A 17069-nucleotide genomic window follows, 5' to 3' on the forward strand; every position below is an offset into this window, starting at 1 on the left:
CAAATATACAAAATTCGCTGTTATTTGTCTAAGACTGCAAATCTAGATAAGAAAGACCTATGGAAATGTTATGAAGTGTATGGAAAATAAAATTTGGTACCTTTTTGGCCTGGTTTACTAGTCATAAGTATCTAGATGTAATTATTTAAACTTAGACACATTCCGCACTCGGACTACAATTATATTATTTAATTACAATGTACTGCACTATACTTGAAAATGTAAAAGATCAGTGTAACAATCACACATTCTTGCTCTCAAAATAGTGTCATTATATTCTAAAGTTTTTGGTGCCAAACAAATATACATGTCCAATCAATTTCTCCAAAACAATTTCAAGCATCAAGGATATGAGACTGGAAGATCAGCTTCTGCTAACACTTGTGAAATTAAGGTTAAACTTGGGCTTTAAACATCTAGCTACTCTTTTTCACAATTCTAACCAAGATGCAGGTGCGCTTTTTCAAGCATGGATTGATTACATGTACTTTAGATTTGGGTCTGTTCCAATCTGGCCAACAAGAGAAACTCTCAAGTCAAAAAATGCCTGCTAAATTTAGGGAAGACTTCCCTGACACTTTCGTTATTCTGGATGGTACGGAAATAAAGATGGAACGACCAAGTTCCCTCAGATCTCAAAGCCAGTGTTATTCGGATTACAAGTCGGCCACAACTTTAGAGGGTCATTTACCTTCATATCTATGCTTTTCTCTGGATAAATCTCGGATAAAGATATTACGGCTAAAAGTGGACTGCAAGCTTTACTTCAGCAATTAATCGATTGCGGAAAATTGAAAAAGGCAGACGGTCTTATGGTTAATAAAGGGTTTCACACTGAGGCTGAAATAAAAAAAATAAGACTTAAACTGTACATCCCGGCCTTTGCATCAACTTTCTTTCAAACGTCAACTGCAGATGTAACTCTTACTCGTAAAATTGCTAAGCACAGAGTTCATGTAGTGCATCAAATGGTAGCTAAATGTTATATGTGTTTAAAAATTTAAATGGTAGCTATTTGTTATTTATGTTTAACAAAAAAAAGTATTTTAAATTAAAGTTTAGCCACTTGTAGTTTCCTTGCAGTAAAGCACCCAACCCTCAACAAAGAAGCAGAAACTGGAAAACAACATTTACTAGACATTTACTGAATTGCTTGCCCGTCGATAATCAAAGCTATTGCCCGTGTTCTGGAAGGGCAGATGTATACTGTACACTTACTGAATGACTTGCCCGTCGATAGTCAAAGCTATTACCCGTGTTCTGGAAGGGCAGATGTATACTGTACACTTACTGAATGACTTGCCCGTCGATAGTCAAAGCTATTGCCCGTGTTCTGGAAGGGCAGATGTATACTGTACACTTACTGAATGACTTGCCCGTCGATAGTCAAAGCTATTACCCGTGTTCTGGAAGGGCAGATGTATATTGTACACTTACTGAATGACTTGCCCGTCGATAGTCAAAGCTATTACCCGTGTTCTGGAAGGGCAGATGTATATTGTACACTTACTGAATGACTTGCCCGTTGATAGTCAAAGCTATTACCCGTGTTCTGGAAGGGCAGATGTATACTGTACACTTACTGAATGACTTGCTGGTCTGTAGAAAAAATTAATATCAGAAATTAAGTTACTTTTTTTCAATTTTTGACTTGTCGGTCCAGATATCATTGGCTGAATATATGACAGTCATATAGAATAAAACTGTTGACCGGAGTCTGACCTGTGTATATTGTTTACATTTTTGATGCGTGTTCGTGAATTTTGATCTGTTACGTCCACGAACCATTTTCAAATCTTCCTTGAACATGATGTGTAGAGGGAATCCTGACGTTTAAAATTTATAATGTGTTTATGTTTCCACTACGTAGACTGATAGTTATTATGCTTTGCTGCATGTTCAAAGAGACGGTTTCAAAGGACAATAGGGAAGAGGCTCTGTTGAATAGCAGATTTGCTGCAAATTTGGTTGATTTGTTAGTTTTGGATTCTGGTAGATTTTGTATGCCGTAGAGGAGGATCTTGAATAGCATTAACTAGATTGTGCCAAATGTTGTACATCACGGTTATTTTGGACATGCTGCGTCGGTGTTGTATGTTTATTTTAATTTCCCAATATCAACCTCAGAATGAAATAACCCGCTTACGTTCATACATATGTAGTGAAATGTGGCATCTGACCAACACATTTGACAGTCAATCCCTACGGAAATGAAGACTTTCCGGGACTACAAGTTAATTCCAGCCAACGAGAGTCAGCCTGTACCAGCCATCCTCTATTCACATGTGTTTCTTTATTGTCGGTCTGCCAGCAACATCGATAAAGCGGCTTGTATGAAGAGGTTTATTTCATGTGTATGTCCATATTTGTTTCTCCTGGTCTATGCCATGGTTAACATTGGTCTCTGTGAGGTAACCAAATTTCACAATACATGCAAAAGAAATATTTAATGTTATGATATGTTTCCACCACAAATTTAGTTGTCACAGCTGTCGCTTAAACTTAGAAGTGTGCAGGTAATGCATTATACATTTAGGCCAGACCAGTGGTGTATACTATATAGCCCTAACTTCTCCTGTTTATTGCAGGTTGTTTGTTATGGTACATTTGTAAGTCTTAAATACAATTTAGCGATAAGTCTATCAAATTTAAGCGTTTATAATAGTGTTATATGAGAGTAATCCATTGTGAAAGTAAACAGTCTTTGTACTTAGTGCAAAACGTTTATCTTTACTGCAAGCCTGTAAGAAGAACAGTTGAGCAAATGAATGAAAACGAAATACGGGTAATGCTAAAAAATGCCAGACGGTAAATTGGAATTAATAAAGTTTAAATTAAAATTTAATTTTTATTTCTATTAAGACAAGTGATAATTCATGATACTTACTGAACCCGGATAAATTTTGAGAAGCGTGACATTGATATATACAATTAAAGCATTACATTTAATGCTTAAGTTGTGCAAACATTGCATGGATGAATAAACGGTTGAACTATTTTGTTTTTTTTTGTCTGCACACTATTTTAGAACATGTACATAAACTGACAGAATACAAGGTCGAATCATATCAAGGTTTCGTCTATCATTCGCACTGATTTCTAAATGATCATAATCTAAACTGGTCTAATATACGTCCGTGAAATATATAGGACGTGTTATGAGCACCTGCAGCGGCCTGTCAGCAACGACTTATGTTTTCTGCTCTCTAACTTGAGCAGTTCTTTCTCAGTGTTCATCAAACTTTGTCACAATAATGTCCCGGACAAGTTCGAAAACTGAAGGGGTTACCTACTGAAACAGACAATCATACCTGTTAATGTATTTAAACTAGCTTCATTGCTTTGACCTTTCAATTACCTACCGAAAGGGTGACACATTTCCATATCAACTGAATCAAATGTAAAAAATCCTTATGACGACTGTATCTGTGACACTGAAATAGTTGCCAATGCACATTATATTGATTTTCTCTGATAATAGTTTGAACGTTTATGACATACTGAGGTGCTCTGAGGAAATCTACCCTTACCTTTGATCTTCTGCTATTTCGAGAAAAACTGAAAAGGGTTGTGTTTAGCTCTTTTACAGTTTGACGTTATGCTTTCTTCTTTACTATGACGTACTTGTTGGAAGACTCGACATCATGGCAGCTTAACACCCACTAATGGGACTGATTTGTTTTAGTACCTGACTCTGGCCTGTTTCATAGGTCTCTCTGTGTTACTGTTATTTCCCTGCTTTGATGCATTGAATACATGAGTTTATTGTTTATTAGGTTTTAAGTTTTATAAGAACGTTCAAATATATTATACAAATATTGTAAGTATTAGGGATGCATCAGGTGCAGGATAAATTTTCTTTACATTAATTGTTGTCATGTGAATTTGGAACATGGTAGGGGTAAGATTGAAGTTAATCTCGCACCAAAAACTAAGTCACAATTGAAGGGGTCCGTGCAAAAAGGTACCTATCTCGATTTTTGGTCAAAATTGAGTTAGGATATTTGTTGCATAAAAAAGAACATTCCGCATCTGATTATAGCTCCCCCACCAGCGTATTCTGCTGCTTAAAACTGAAACAAAATGCTATATTTCATGTATGCAACATTGGGTCTAACTCCACAACGAGTAAATATCAGAGTACAGGGCTTTGATGGCTGTTTCTGATAATGAAAAGATCACAAGACTAATGTAAATAGACTATATCAGTAGTTTCAAAAGTCATCAGGTATGTGAAATTAATATATTTCATTGATAAATGTAGGCAAAAATGATTCGCGAATCATTGTTTAATTGCAACAATGGTCCTAATTCCACGGACTTAGAACCTTTGTTGCATAATTTTTTTGAGTTAGATCCCTTGTTGCATAAACATAAACGACATAAACAATATTTTTTGTTATAAAATTGATATAAATAGAGCAATATACAGGAAACTGTGTAATATGACTATTTAAATAGTATACAATCTATAGCTGCAATAATTTTGGGAAATATCACATTTCACCGAAATTTTACAAAAATGCGTTTTCCCAACATTTTTGCGAAATGGAGATAGATACCTTTTTGCAGGGACCCCTTCAATTTCCAGTGGTGTTTTTGTCATTGCCAGTTCCTAGAAGTTGAAACACTATATATTTATTGGTCTGTGCCACTGACAGTTCCAAGGCGGTGACACACGATGTAGTTGTTTGCTTTGCAACTGATAGTTCCAAAGCGGTGTATTTGTTTGTTTTGTCATTGCTGTCTAATTATTCACTTTGTACACTTATCATATCACTTTGTATTTAGGTCTTTCATGTTCTTGGTAGAACAATATAATTTTTTTTCTAATAGATGTCGATCATTAATCTCTGTTTCCGTATACTCGGTCCAGAGTTTTATTTTACGATATCCGGATAAATGACGTTACGGCATTACTTCTGGTTAAACAAGCGTGCATAACTACCTTAAGGTAGTTCTGCACGTTTGGATCAAAATTTTTTCTACAATGTAGAATTTGATTAAACTCTGATTTTTCAAAACTTCAGAACATACCTAGAAAATTCAGCAAATAAAAAAGATAGGGTCGCGTGCTTGATTCTTTGCTACACTGATTTGAAAAATTTGGACCTCAAGCAATATTTCATAATGGGAGTCTATGGGAAAATCATTACTTTCGTAACATTTTCGCGAACAGAAATTTTTCTACAATGTAGATTTTAATGAAACTTCTCACAGTTGTAAATAAACACATGGCCTATAATTTGGTGAAATAAAATGTATAGGTCCGTGCGCTTATTTTTGAGATATCTGACCATGATTAAGGTGAACCGGATATTTCACGCTAATTTTAAGACATTATTTTGATTATTTTAACATGTCATATGTTTTAATATCATATTTTGACTTTAGAAATATAGCAACAGTGCCATTGTAATAAATTTACTCACAGATTTCAATTGATTCATAAAATGATTTTCATTTCCGTACGCCGAATCCAGGCTTTATTCTACGTTTTCCGGATAAATGACGTTGCGCCATCACTTCCGGTTTATCAAACGTGCAGAACTACCTTAATATCAGGTCTATACTACTAATCTGGTGCTTGCTTTCCGCAGCCGTAACATAATAAAACGTATTAGCATCTGATGGCCCTTTCACGCTTCCATAGAAACAACATTTATTACACGAAATTCATTTTGAAAATATTTCTAAAATGTCTGGGTCTGCAGCCCTCAAATACAGAAATATCTCACATCCGATGCATATACTGACTCTTTCAGACAACATCAAATAGGATCTTTTGAACGATTTGACGAAGTTCCAAAAATCTCCATATACCCTTGCTCCGTCACGGACCCCTGTGGGATTTGTGTTTATTCCGAGATCAAATATTTTTTTCGTAGAGGAAATGCTGACATCCAGGTATTTTTAAATCGTTAGAAAATGCTGAAAATTGCACCCCTACCCCCATTAGCAAAAAAGAAAAAAGAAGCCCACGTGTATACATTCAGAAGGGGCGACCCCTGCGCGTGGCCTCTGACTATAGACCAATGCAAATGCGACTTAGCCTGTTTACTTTCATTTTTAATACTTCCGGAAAAGCTCTGACGCCATTTTCTGTGTTGTCAAAGACTTACGCATACCTGGCGAGATTGTATAATGGTCGTCCTAAGGATATACAATAAACATTGTATAAACAGCTCAATAACCGAAACTTGTATAAAACTTTTGGTACTGGTACTGATGATAAACCCGGACAGATGATAAAGTCGACCACCTTGGAAATATTTGATTGCAATCGGTTATTTATAAAATTGAACACACCATCTAATAGTTTCCACTTACAACACCAACTGATGTAAACAAAAACAAAATTGGTAAATATTCTGTATACTGGTACTGATGATAAACCCGAACAGAAAATGAGGTTTTTTTACCTGTAACTTTTTTATTTCTGCAAATTGTAATCAATGGTCGGTATCAAAATAAAGCTTAACCTTTGCTGAAAACTTTACATAATTCAAATTTATATTTAGTAAGCAAACTCACACGAAGTGAGGCCCTGAAAGGGGTATGTAAAATGGGGACTGTATGAACGTTGACTGATGATAAATTCGAACACTTTGTCATTTACAAAATTTTCTTGGTATTATTATATCGAAACTTTCCCCAAAAAGCTGCAACAGCCATTCCTGATCAAGTAATGAAAAGTTACCAAATGTCAGGCCTTCATGTTTCGACAGTGAGCATGCGCAAAAAAGTTACCCTCTTCCCCAGTAATTTTGGATAATTATTTTTTATACAAATAAATGTAAGTCATTTATTTATACAGAATATTTACCAATTTTGTTTTTGTTTACACCAGTTGATGTTGTAAGTGGAAACTATTAGATGGTGTGTTCAATTTTATAAATAACCGATTGCAATCAAATATTTCCAAGGTGGTCGACTTTATCAACTGTCTGGGTTTATCATCAGTACCAGTAAATAAATGACTTACATTTATCTGTATAAAAATATTTATCCAAAATTACTGGGGAAGAGGGTGTTTTTTGCACATACTCACTGTCAACACATTAAGGCCTGACATTGGGTCACTTTTCATTACTTGATCAGGAATGACTGTTGCAGCTTTTTGGGGAAAGTTTCAATATAATACTATGAAGGAAATTTTGTAAATGACCAAAGTGGTTGAATTTATCATCAGTCAACGTTCATACAGTCCCCAATTTACAAACCCCTTTTAGGGCCTCACTTCGTGCGAGTTTTCTTACTAAATACACCTTTGAATTATGTAAAGTTTTCAGCAAATATTAAGCTTTATTTTGATACCGACCATTGATTAAAATTTGCAGAAATAAAAAAGTTACAAGTAGAAAACCTCATTTTCTGTTCGGGTTTATCATCAGTACCAGTAATCCCCATTTTTCCAATTTTATTTCTATCGCGTCATCTAACTTAAAAATCTTTTGACAGACCACTTCATATTAAATGATCTGGTCACTTCAGTCTACAATAAGAAACAAGTAGATCTTATACTTCTAGATTTTAGTAAGGCTTTCGACAAGGTTAGCCATGAGAAAGTCCTACTAAAATGCATGAATATGGAGCCAGAGGTAACACACTAAGATGGGTCAAAGGCTTCTTAGATAATAGGATCCAATCAGTAGTCCTAAATGGTACTACCTCTGATGCCATCCCAGTATCATCAGATGTCCCGCAGGGGTCTGTACTTGGTCCCCTGCTCTTCCTAGCTTACATAAATGACCTCCCACAAAACATCAGTTCCAAAGTCCGTCTGTTTGCAAATGACACGGCAATATATCTAACATTGTCATCTGCAGACCAATCTGTCACTCTCCAAAATGACCTAAAACTTCTAGAAAAGTGGGAGTTGGAGTGGGATATGGAGTTCAACCCCTCCAAGTGTCAAGTGATCCACGCCACTAGAAGGAAACATCCTATCCCTACCCAGTATTACCTACACGGAGTCCAACTTGAATCGGTCAGCTCAGCTAAATACCTAGGTGTGGATATCTCAAATGACCTATCATGGGACAATCACATAAATAGGTCAACCAAAAAAGCTAACCAAACCCTAGGGTGCTTACGAAGAAACATTAAGGTCAAATCTCAACCCATTACGTCCATTGCTTACCAGACAGACTCTAGTCCGATCCAAGCTAGAATATGCCTCCCAGGTATGGTCGCCCCACACCCAAACCCAGATAGACCAAATTGAAAGCGTCCAAAGGAGAGACGCCCGTTGGATCAAGACTGACTACGGCCGTACTTCTAGTGTAACAGATATGCTACACTCCATAACCTTCGTCGACTGTATTTAAGGCGTATAGATTCTAGGTTATCACTCTTCTATAAGATTCATCATGATCTGGTTGCTATCCCAATCGTAGATTACCTTACTCCAATGACCCGATGTGTCCGCTATGGCCATTCCCTAAGTTATAGGTTAATTACTGCAACCACTGACTAGTACAAGTTTTCTTATTTTCCGAGAACTGTGTACCATTGGAACCAACTTTCCCCCAGTGTCGCCCACCTCCCTACCCTAGAGCAGTTCAGTGCCGCAGTTTGCAGCCTTGAACATGTCTCGCCCTAGTTATCCTGCTAACTCAAGTTTTAACCTTTTATTTCACCAAAGTTATTTTTTAGTTTCTTCCACTCTAAATTTTTATCACTATATTCTTTCTCTTTATGATTTTGACACGCAAAACGTCTACGTCCCCGCAAGGGGTTGGACGGTTACAGAAGATAGATAGATATTAAACTAAATATAGCACGCAAGGGTTGTAAATAAATGCCTTTTACAAGACTTCATTATTACATTTAAAGTTAATACACATAAATTATTTCTCACCTAAAAGGTATTTGTGTTCTACATTTTTCGATGTAATGTTTTACACGTGAGCTTAAAACACATGTGGATATCGTATCATTTAGCGGCAGATGATTAAAAAACATGCACATATACACTCCTGTTTCAAGAACCTTTTCTTACTATGTAAATTTGGTCATTGTATATACATAATGCAATTTCGTTATTAAACTGCATTGTATCTGATTCATTATTTTTTGTGACTGTGTTAGAATTCGTGTACATGTATTTATTATGTCTTACATCCTTTTCTCTGACTTCAGCTTACCTCTACGTCATGCAAATATTGTAAACAAAGAATAAAAATAGAAACAACACTAAGCCTAACTACTCAGGATGGACGACCAACCTTAATTTTCGGTATCGAACACACGGGAAAAAATGCTCGATTTAAGTGACATGTTTACAAAACTGTACTTGTAATCTTTAAGTACTTGATGGATTTTGATAAAAAATAAGGCTAACGCTACGGAATCCTGTTCGTGCCACTTTAATTCTCGCCTCACCGACACGCGACAAAGCGATAATTATCGCATTGTCGCCTTGTCCGAAAACATATATACATGCGAGATATTATCGTCTTAATTTTCGTATGTCTTTCTTAATTCTCGCATCGGGTATTGAAATCCAATATACATAGTTGCGAGAATTAGTAAAACCTCGCATTGTCGCATTGTCGCTTGGGATTAAATTTCTAGACAAATTGATCGATATAATTCTTCCTGGGTATTATCTATCAATACACCGAAACAAATTTCTAATGACAGTCTCTGCTGGCTGAACACCACTAAATCCGACTGATCTTTATTTCATATAAAATGCGGTTTTTCGACATTTTCTAGCATATCAGATTTTCAGAGACTTATGTTCCTGTAATGGACTATATATTGCTATTATAATATCTGAACGTTTGTGACAAAAAAGACAACATCTGTTCATCCGTATGTACGTAATTTAGGGTAAAAGATGTATTTCCGTACTTTTCCATACGGAAAACGTTCGTGTTTTTCATTAAGGTGATGTCACTTTTTGAATTTCCGGTGAATAACAAAAAACCAAAGAATATTCAGTTCTTTCCAAAAACTGTTATATTATGATTCAACCAAATAGTTTCCATTGTCTACCAGAAAGGAACAATTCTTATATCTTAATATTGAGATTTGATACCTTTATAACAGACAGTAAACTAAAACAATAGACATTCATATGTGACGTCGATGAGCTCAACAAAGCAATTTCAAGCACAAATATTAATGTGGAATGTAAAGTAAGTTACACACTACAATATCCGTCCAAGATACTTTCAAAAACAATGCATTTGCAGAATAGAGAGATAAAAGTAATTTTGACAGCTCGTGAAAACTAATGACAAATTTTGACAGGTATATGATGACTCATGACCTAATTAATTTTTTTCTGTTATTTCTAACTTCCAGTTTGATTTTCATAAAATGGGTATTCTTTATTGTAGCTTACAACTCGTACATTAAAACAATAAAAGAATATATTGTTACCTCACTGTCGTTTTGTCTATCCATCTCTCGTACGAATTCCTATTGTTTCAGTCATTTGTCAGTAATTAGAGCAACTCACAGTGTTGCAATCATACAAAACACATCCCTTATTTTCACATAGATATTGAGGATTTATCTAATGAGCACTTGTATTGGAAACACAATTTCAATACCGACTGTGTATTGTAATAATGCTAAACTATCTCAGCCGTGACATCTCCTTAACATCAGATAATTGTAGAATGTTCCAAACACAAGTTATTTTAATGAAATATCTTTTATAAATTAAATCTAAACATGGTCTAAACAGATATGTAATTTATAGCCTTTTACCGCCAACGGTTTCTTCGTGAAAATATGCATACTTCTTCATATACTAAACAGAGGGGTGGTCCTTGTCAGAGAAGTTTGGTTCGTGTCTCTACGTCCCGGGTACCTACCTATACCATATATGGATATGTTGGTAAATGTCTAAGCTACTTACAAGTCCATATGATGCCATCAGAGCTCAGGACAGATATCAGAAAATGACCAAACTTGTTATATGCGGTAGGGTGCAGACCAAAACTAAGCTGGCCCTACCGTGGAGCCGAGAGAATTGCTCCAATGGTGTCGTTGGACTCAGTGAAGATTTTTTTTTTGTTTTCAGGACTGCCTTGACTGCTGTGAAAAGTTCATATTTTGAGAATATTACCGAACTTTGACCTATGACCTTGACCCCTAGCCGACTGGGTTCGAACCCGACTTGACCTGTTTTCTCCAGGTACTGGCTTGCTGTTTGCAAAAAATATCATTTATTAAAATCAGACATCAAGTTCTACAGCTATCCGAGATACTCGAACATGGCATCAATCGATAGCCAAGACTTTATCGAAAACATTTCGGACGTGGTCAAAATAGGCAGATTTTCTACAACCTGCCCTGACCTCTCGGGCTACACTAGGTACCTGAACTGGTTCTTAATCTTTAGCTAGGACCTATACCTACACGAACATGTACAATGTATGTACTATATCATGATCACAGGGGTTCAAACCGGGTCGAAAGCCGTACAGACATGATCAAAATTGACGTATTTCCTAAGTTTCAACACTACCCGGTGACCTTATAGGACCTGCCATGACCTTTATGGGTATGTCAAATACTCAAACTTGACCTCATTCGATAACAAGGACCTATAACTATCTTAGTGGTATATGCCGGGTCACAGGGCATCCAACTGGGTTGAAAACCGTCCAATATTGATAAAAATAATGCTGTTTTGACTTCAACATTCCTCCATATATTACACATCCTGAACTCAGATGGTATCCAATATACCCGAATGTGATTTTGAACAGTAGCTAGGACCCGTACAAGTCAGACCACATGTAGTAAGGGTATATGTGATGACACAGAGGCTCGAACCATGGTCTAAACTTGTTAAATTAGTTATAAAAACTGATGTTTTATTGTTTTTGCTGTAGTTGATTTCCATATTTCATCTCCTGTGACCACTAGGGGTTATCCTTTCACCTTTAACCTACCTTAAAATGTAGATATGTTATTTAGCTACAATATTAAGTACCATTTATGTGTAAAGGGGGCTGTTTGACTTCTCATCAGATGAAATATCAATCAAAATAGGCCCATTTTTTCGAATATTTCCTTTACCGGACAGCCATTTTTTTTTATTTTCTGTCACCCATGTGCGTGAAGTTAGCAGCCTAGCAGCCTGTTTTTTTTTTAAAAATCTTGCAAGTATTGAAGTCACTGGCCCGTCAAAGATGTACAAGTAAACTCAACCATTAATGTCGGACTACGCGGTTGTAGTACTCTAGTACTATTGAAACCAAGAAGCGTAACAGCCTAGCAGCCTAGCGACGTTATTTTATTAATTGACATTTGGATTATCTCATCTTCCATGTGGGCCTCAAGATACTTGATATGCTACAATATTTACAAAAAGGATGTATATATAGTGACAATGCAGTAACACAGAACAACATTATGTTGAAAGATATTAGGACAGATATAGCATAGAATATAACTATTTCAAAGACAATTCTACTGTAAAGCAATATTCTCCATTTCCACCAGAGAACGTCCAGGTTAAATAGGTCTTCTTAAATGAAGTAAACTTTTCTGCTGCGTGTAAGTAAATTGGAATATTGTTCTGGGGCCTCCGTGGCAGAGTGGTTAAGGTCACTGACTTCAAATCGCTTTATGGTACAATGCGCCATTCATTCTCTGCCCGGAAATGTGAAATTCATCTTGGAAAGAGAAACAAAAACTAAACAGGGATACTTTTTCCAAAAATAAATAGAAATGGCATACAGTATGCTTACGAAAATGTACAAGAAAGACGAGTATTATTGGAACTTTCCTTTCTGCTTTTCCTAAGTATTCTCATAACTTTGAAATTGTGTGTTCCAATGTAAGATTATAGAGGAGACAGATCTCATCGCTTCACATAATTTACAGCGACTCGCTCGCAGCTGTTGAGTAAAACATAACCTATGAAAACGATCGTAATTGACAATCTTTGAAATAATTGGTGACAGGATACGAGATATTTGCTGTTCAAAAGTCCATATCAGACTCTAGCGATATGGATTTCCTCGACAGCATATATCCCGTATCCTGTCACCAACAAGCAGTGTAACTAATAATATTTGATACCTTGCTCAACGTTTATAAAATTGAGCTTGACCACAGTAGTTGGAACCAGTCAATCAGATGTTTGAGTTTAAAGACTGGTATCAACTCTTGTTTTATATCCTCGGCCCCAGTCTTGTACTGGTAGTGCTCATTTTGAATGATATTTTGGTTTCCATGTATGCTTCGTGCTAGTATAGGACATTCTCGTGGCATTGCGTATATGAGCCATATCATGAGAAAACCAACATAGTGGCTTTGCGACCAGCCTGCGCATTCGCTAACAGTTTTTCTAATTGCAATAGGCTTTGAAAGCAAACAGCATGGATCCTGACCAGACTGCGCGGATGGCAGGCTGGTCTGGATCCATGCTTGTCGCAAAGCTACTATGTTGGTTTTCTCATTGCACGGCTCATATATCTTCAATATGTAATTGCATCGATTCACAACAAAGGACTAAGACAACAGGAAACGTTTAGAACAGCCTGCACGTGACACGTGTGCACAAGTTTCAGACCAGGACAGGAACGTGACATGCAGATGTTCGAACATCCTCGCGGGAAGTGCAGTTGGCTGGTTCGTGTGACGTAGACCAAATCTCAATCTAGTGCGTTCTTAATTATTTCAGTTATCAGTTACAACTTTATATAAAGGTCATCTTAAAACAATAGAAAAGCAGGACTAATAGTCAGATGTGGAAATATAAGAAAATGAGTCTTTACGATTACAAAAATAATTATAACGTCTACTATTCTTCAATATTTATCAAAATAAAGGCTGTCGCATTGATATCTCTTGTTTAAACAAAACTGAATCAAGGGAAATATAGGTATGATTGTAGGGATAATGTATATTTTTCATGTTGTAACATCTGCAGAATCCTTGGGAATTGATTGGTACCCGAGCCCTGTAAGGCGAGGGTAACAGCGATTCCAGAGGGATTCTGAAGATGTTCTAACAGGAAAAGAACACGCTAAACTAATCTACCATAAAACACGTAAAAAACAAAGTAAATCAATTTATTATATACCTATATAAATTCTGTAAAAAATCGGCTTGTATTTCACAATTAAATATGAACGAACAGACAAAAATTCCATATTGTACCTTTTAAATTCCGTATTGTACCTTTTAAATTCCGTATTGTACCTTCTGTATTGTATGTTGCCGGACTATTTTCATTAATATGCATGACCCGACACATTTCTATAAATAGCGCACATAAAAACTTCACTAAGTTCCATTTAATATCGATAAATATTGAAGATTTCGTTCAAGGACAAAACAAGAATCAAAATGGTAAAGGTATATAATAAAAGGGTCATTATAACAGTAGCTAGATCTGGGACTTTGTATTCGGCTTGCGCGCCTCGTGAGATCCGATCTGGCAAAATCCACTCGAGCCAAATACTGCATCCCAGATCAAGCTGCTGTTATAATAACCCTATTATATTGTCCCTCAACGATGTTGAATATTTACATGAAATGTGCGATAAAGCTAGTCTACGTTTTTTTTTCAAGGTGACGTCATTTCCTTTTGAATTATCCGCTTTTATCACAATCATGTTTGACGTCGCGGGAGTGTAATAAAGCTATTAAATAAAAATGATAATACATTAGTGTAATAAAGCTTTGACGCTGACGTTGTTTTTAGTATAGGAGACATTGGTAAAATTGACTTGTTTATATAGTAAAAGAATGTATATTTTTTGATGTTTTAAAATGAAAAACTAACATGTGATCAAAAGAATATTACATTTGTGACTTTCCACATTGAATTTATTAAACTTGTTGAATAAAATTGATAAAATGCTCGACAGAGCCTCGCATTTTATTGTTTTTTTCAACTCGATTAATAAATTCAATATGAAAAGACACTCATATAATATCCTCTATAGGGGCCATATTACGTTTATCCTTGCCACGGAACGTGCGTATATAAAAAGGTGTTTTTACAGAGGATCTCTCTGTTAACATACGTTTTCTTTCCTGTTAAAACACCCCGAAAATTGACAATAACAGCAGTTTCAGGCTAGTATTGTTGTTGTTTTAAATTGTTGCAGAAAAAATCAATGACTGTGCATTTGATAACAAAAATAATACGTAGGTTCGTACCGTTCGAATACCACAGTTACAAGCTCTCAGTTTGAACGTGTTTAACTCACGAGCACAACAGATAATTCAAGTAAGTATCTGGGAACATAAAATAAAAGATATACTTTATAAGTCCTAATCTTACCCGCTGAAATTCGAAAGAGTTGGGGAAATATGTCACGGTATAGGACTTAATGAAACAAGAGCTCGTCAAACACGAAATGCCCCCCTTGATGCATTCAGTAATTGCACAAGGAACAAAAATTATTTGCTCACTGTAAACAAAAGTTCTACTGTTCTGGTTCAATGTGACCTTGACCTCTGACCTATTGATCTCAAAATCAACAAGGGTCATCAGCTGGTCATAATCAACCTTCCTATTAAATTTCATGATCCTAGGCACACGTTTCTATATATATCATCCGAAAAGGGCTTTACTGTTCTTGGTCAATGAGACCTTGACCTTTGGCCTACTGACCTAAAAATCTAAAGGGGTCATCTACTGGTCATGACCAACCTCCCTATCAAGTTTCATGATCCTAGGCCCAAGTATTCTCAAGTTATTGTCTGGAAATGGTTTAAATGTTCCGAGTCACTGTAACCTTGACCTTTGACCTACTGACCTCAAAATCAATAGGGGTCATCAGCTGGTCATAATCAACCTTCCTATTAAATTTCATGATCCTAGGCACAAGTTTCTATATATCATCATCAGAAAAGGGTTTTATTGTTCTTGGTCAATGAGACCTTGACCTTTGGCCTACTGACCTAAAAATCTAAAGGGGTCATCTACTGGTCATGACCAACCTCCCTATCAAGTTTCATGATCCTAGGCCCAAGTGTTCTCAAGTTATTGTCTGGAAATGGTTTAAATGTTCTGAGTCACTGTAACCTTGACCTTTGACCTACTGACCTCAAAATCAATAGGGGTCATCTGTTGGTCATGATGACCCTCTGTATCATCTTTCATGACACTTGGTCCAAGCGTTCTCAAGTTACCATCCAGAAACCCTTTAACTGTTCCTAGCCAATGTGACCTTGAACTTTGACCTGATGACCTCAAAATCGATAAGGTCATCTACTGGTCATGACCAATCTCCCTAACAATTTTTCCAATCCTAGGCCCAAGCGTTCTTGAGTTATATTGCCCGGCAACCATTCTACTGTTCCTGGTCACTGTGACCTTGACCTACTGATCTCAAAATCAATAGGGGTCGTCTGCTGGTGATGACCAACCTCCGTATTAACTTTCACTTTCCTTGGCCCAAGCAATCTTGAGTTATCGTCTGGAAACTGTTTGACTATAACGGGTCACTGTGACCTTGACCTTTGACATACAGACCTCAAAATCAATAGAGGTCATTTCCTGGTCATGACCAACCTTCCTGTCAACTTTAATGATCCTAGGCTCCTGTGTTCTTGAGTTATCATCCTGAAACCGTTTAACTGTTCACGGTCACTGTGACCTTGACCTTTACATACAGATCTCAAAATCTATAGGGGTCATCTCCTGGTTATGACCAACCTTCCTATCAACTTTCATGATCCTAGGCCTAGAAAAAAATACTATTTGTAAAGAAATACTTGTAAAAATAAACAATTCCTGAAAAATACGTTCAACCTATTTATGTGAAACTTCACCACTGGGACATTGCAAATGCAGCTAAACGAAGATATGTAACAATTCATTTAAAACTGTTGGTTTTAAATGCACGGAACTGTCCGAAGGGTGGTCCCTCTCTTAAAACAAGAGGGTCATGATGACCCTGGATCGCTCACCTGAGTAATATAAGCTACATGTTTCAAATGTAAAATTGATGCTAAATGTTAAGAAAGTAGGTCAGTTGGTCATATTCACGGTCAATGAAAGTCCGTTTTAAGATCCGTGTGCAAAACCGCATAAGTCATTCAAATTTCAAGGCTGTATCTTAAGAAACGAGAAA

This window comes from Mercenaria mercenaria, chromosome 12 (genome assembly GCF_021730395.1).
Source record: "Mercenaria mercenaria strain notata chromosome 12, MADL_Memer_1, whole genome shotgun sequence".
NCBI classification, from domain to species: domain Eukaryota; kingdom Metazoa; phylum Mollusca; class Bivalvia; order Venerida; family Veneridae; genus Mercenaria; species Mercenaria mercenaria.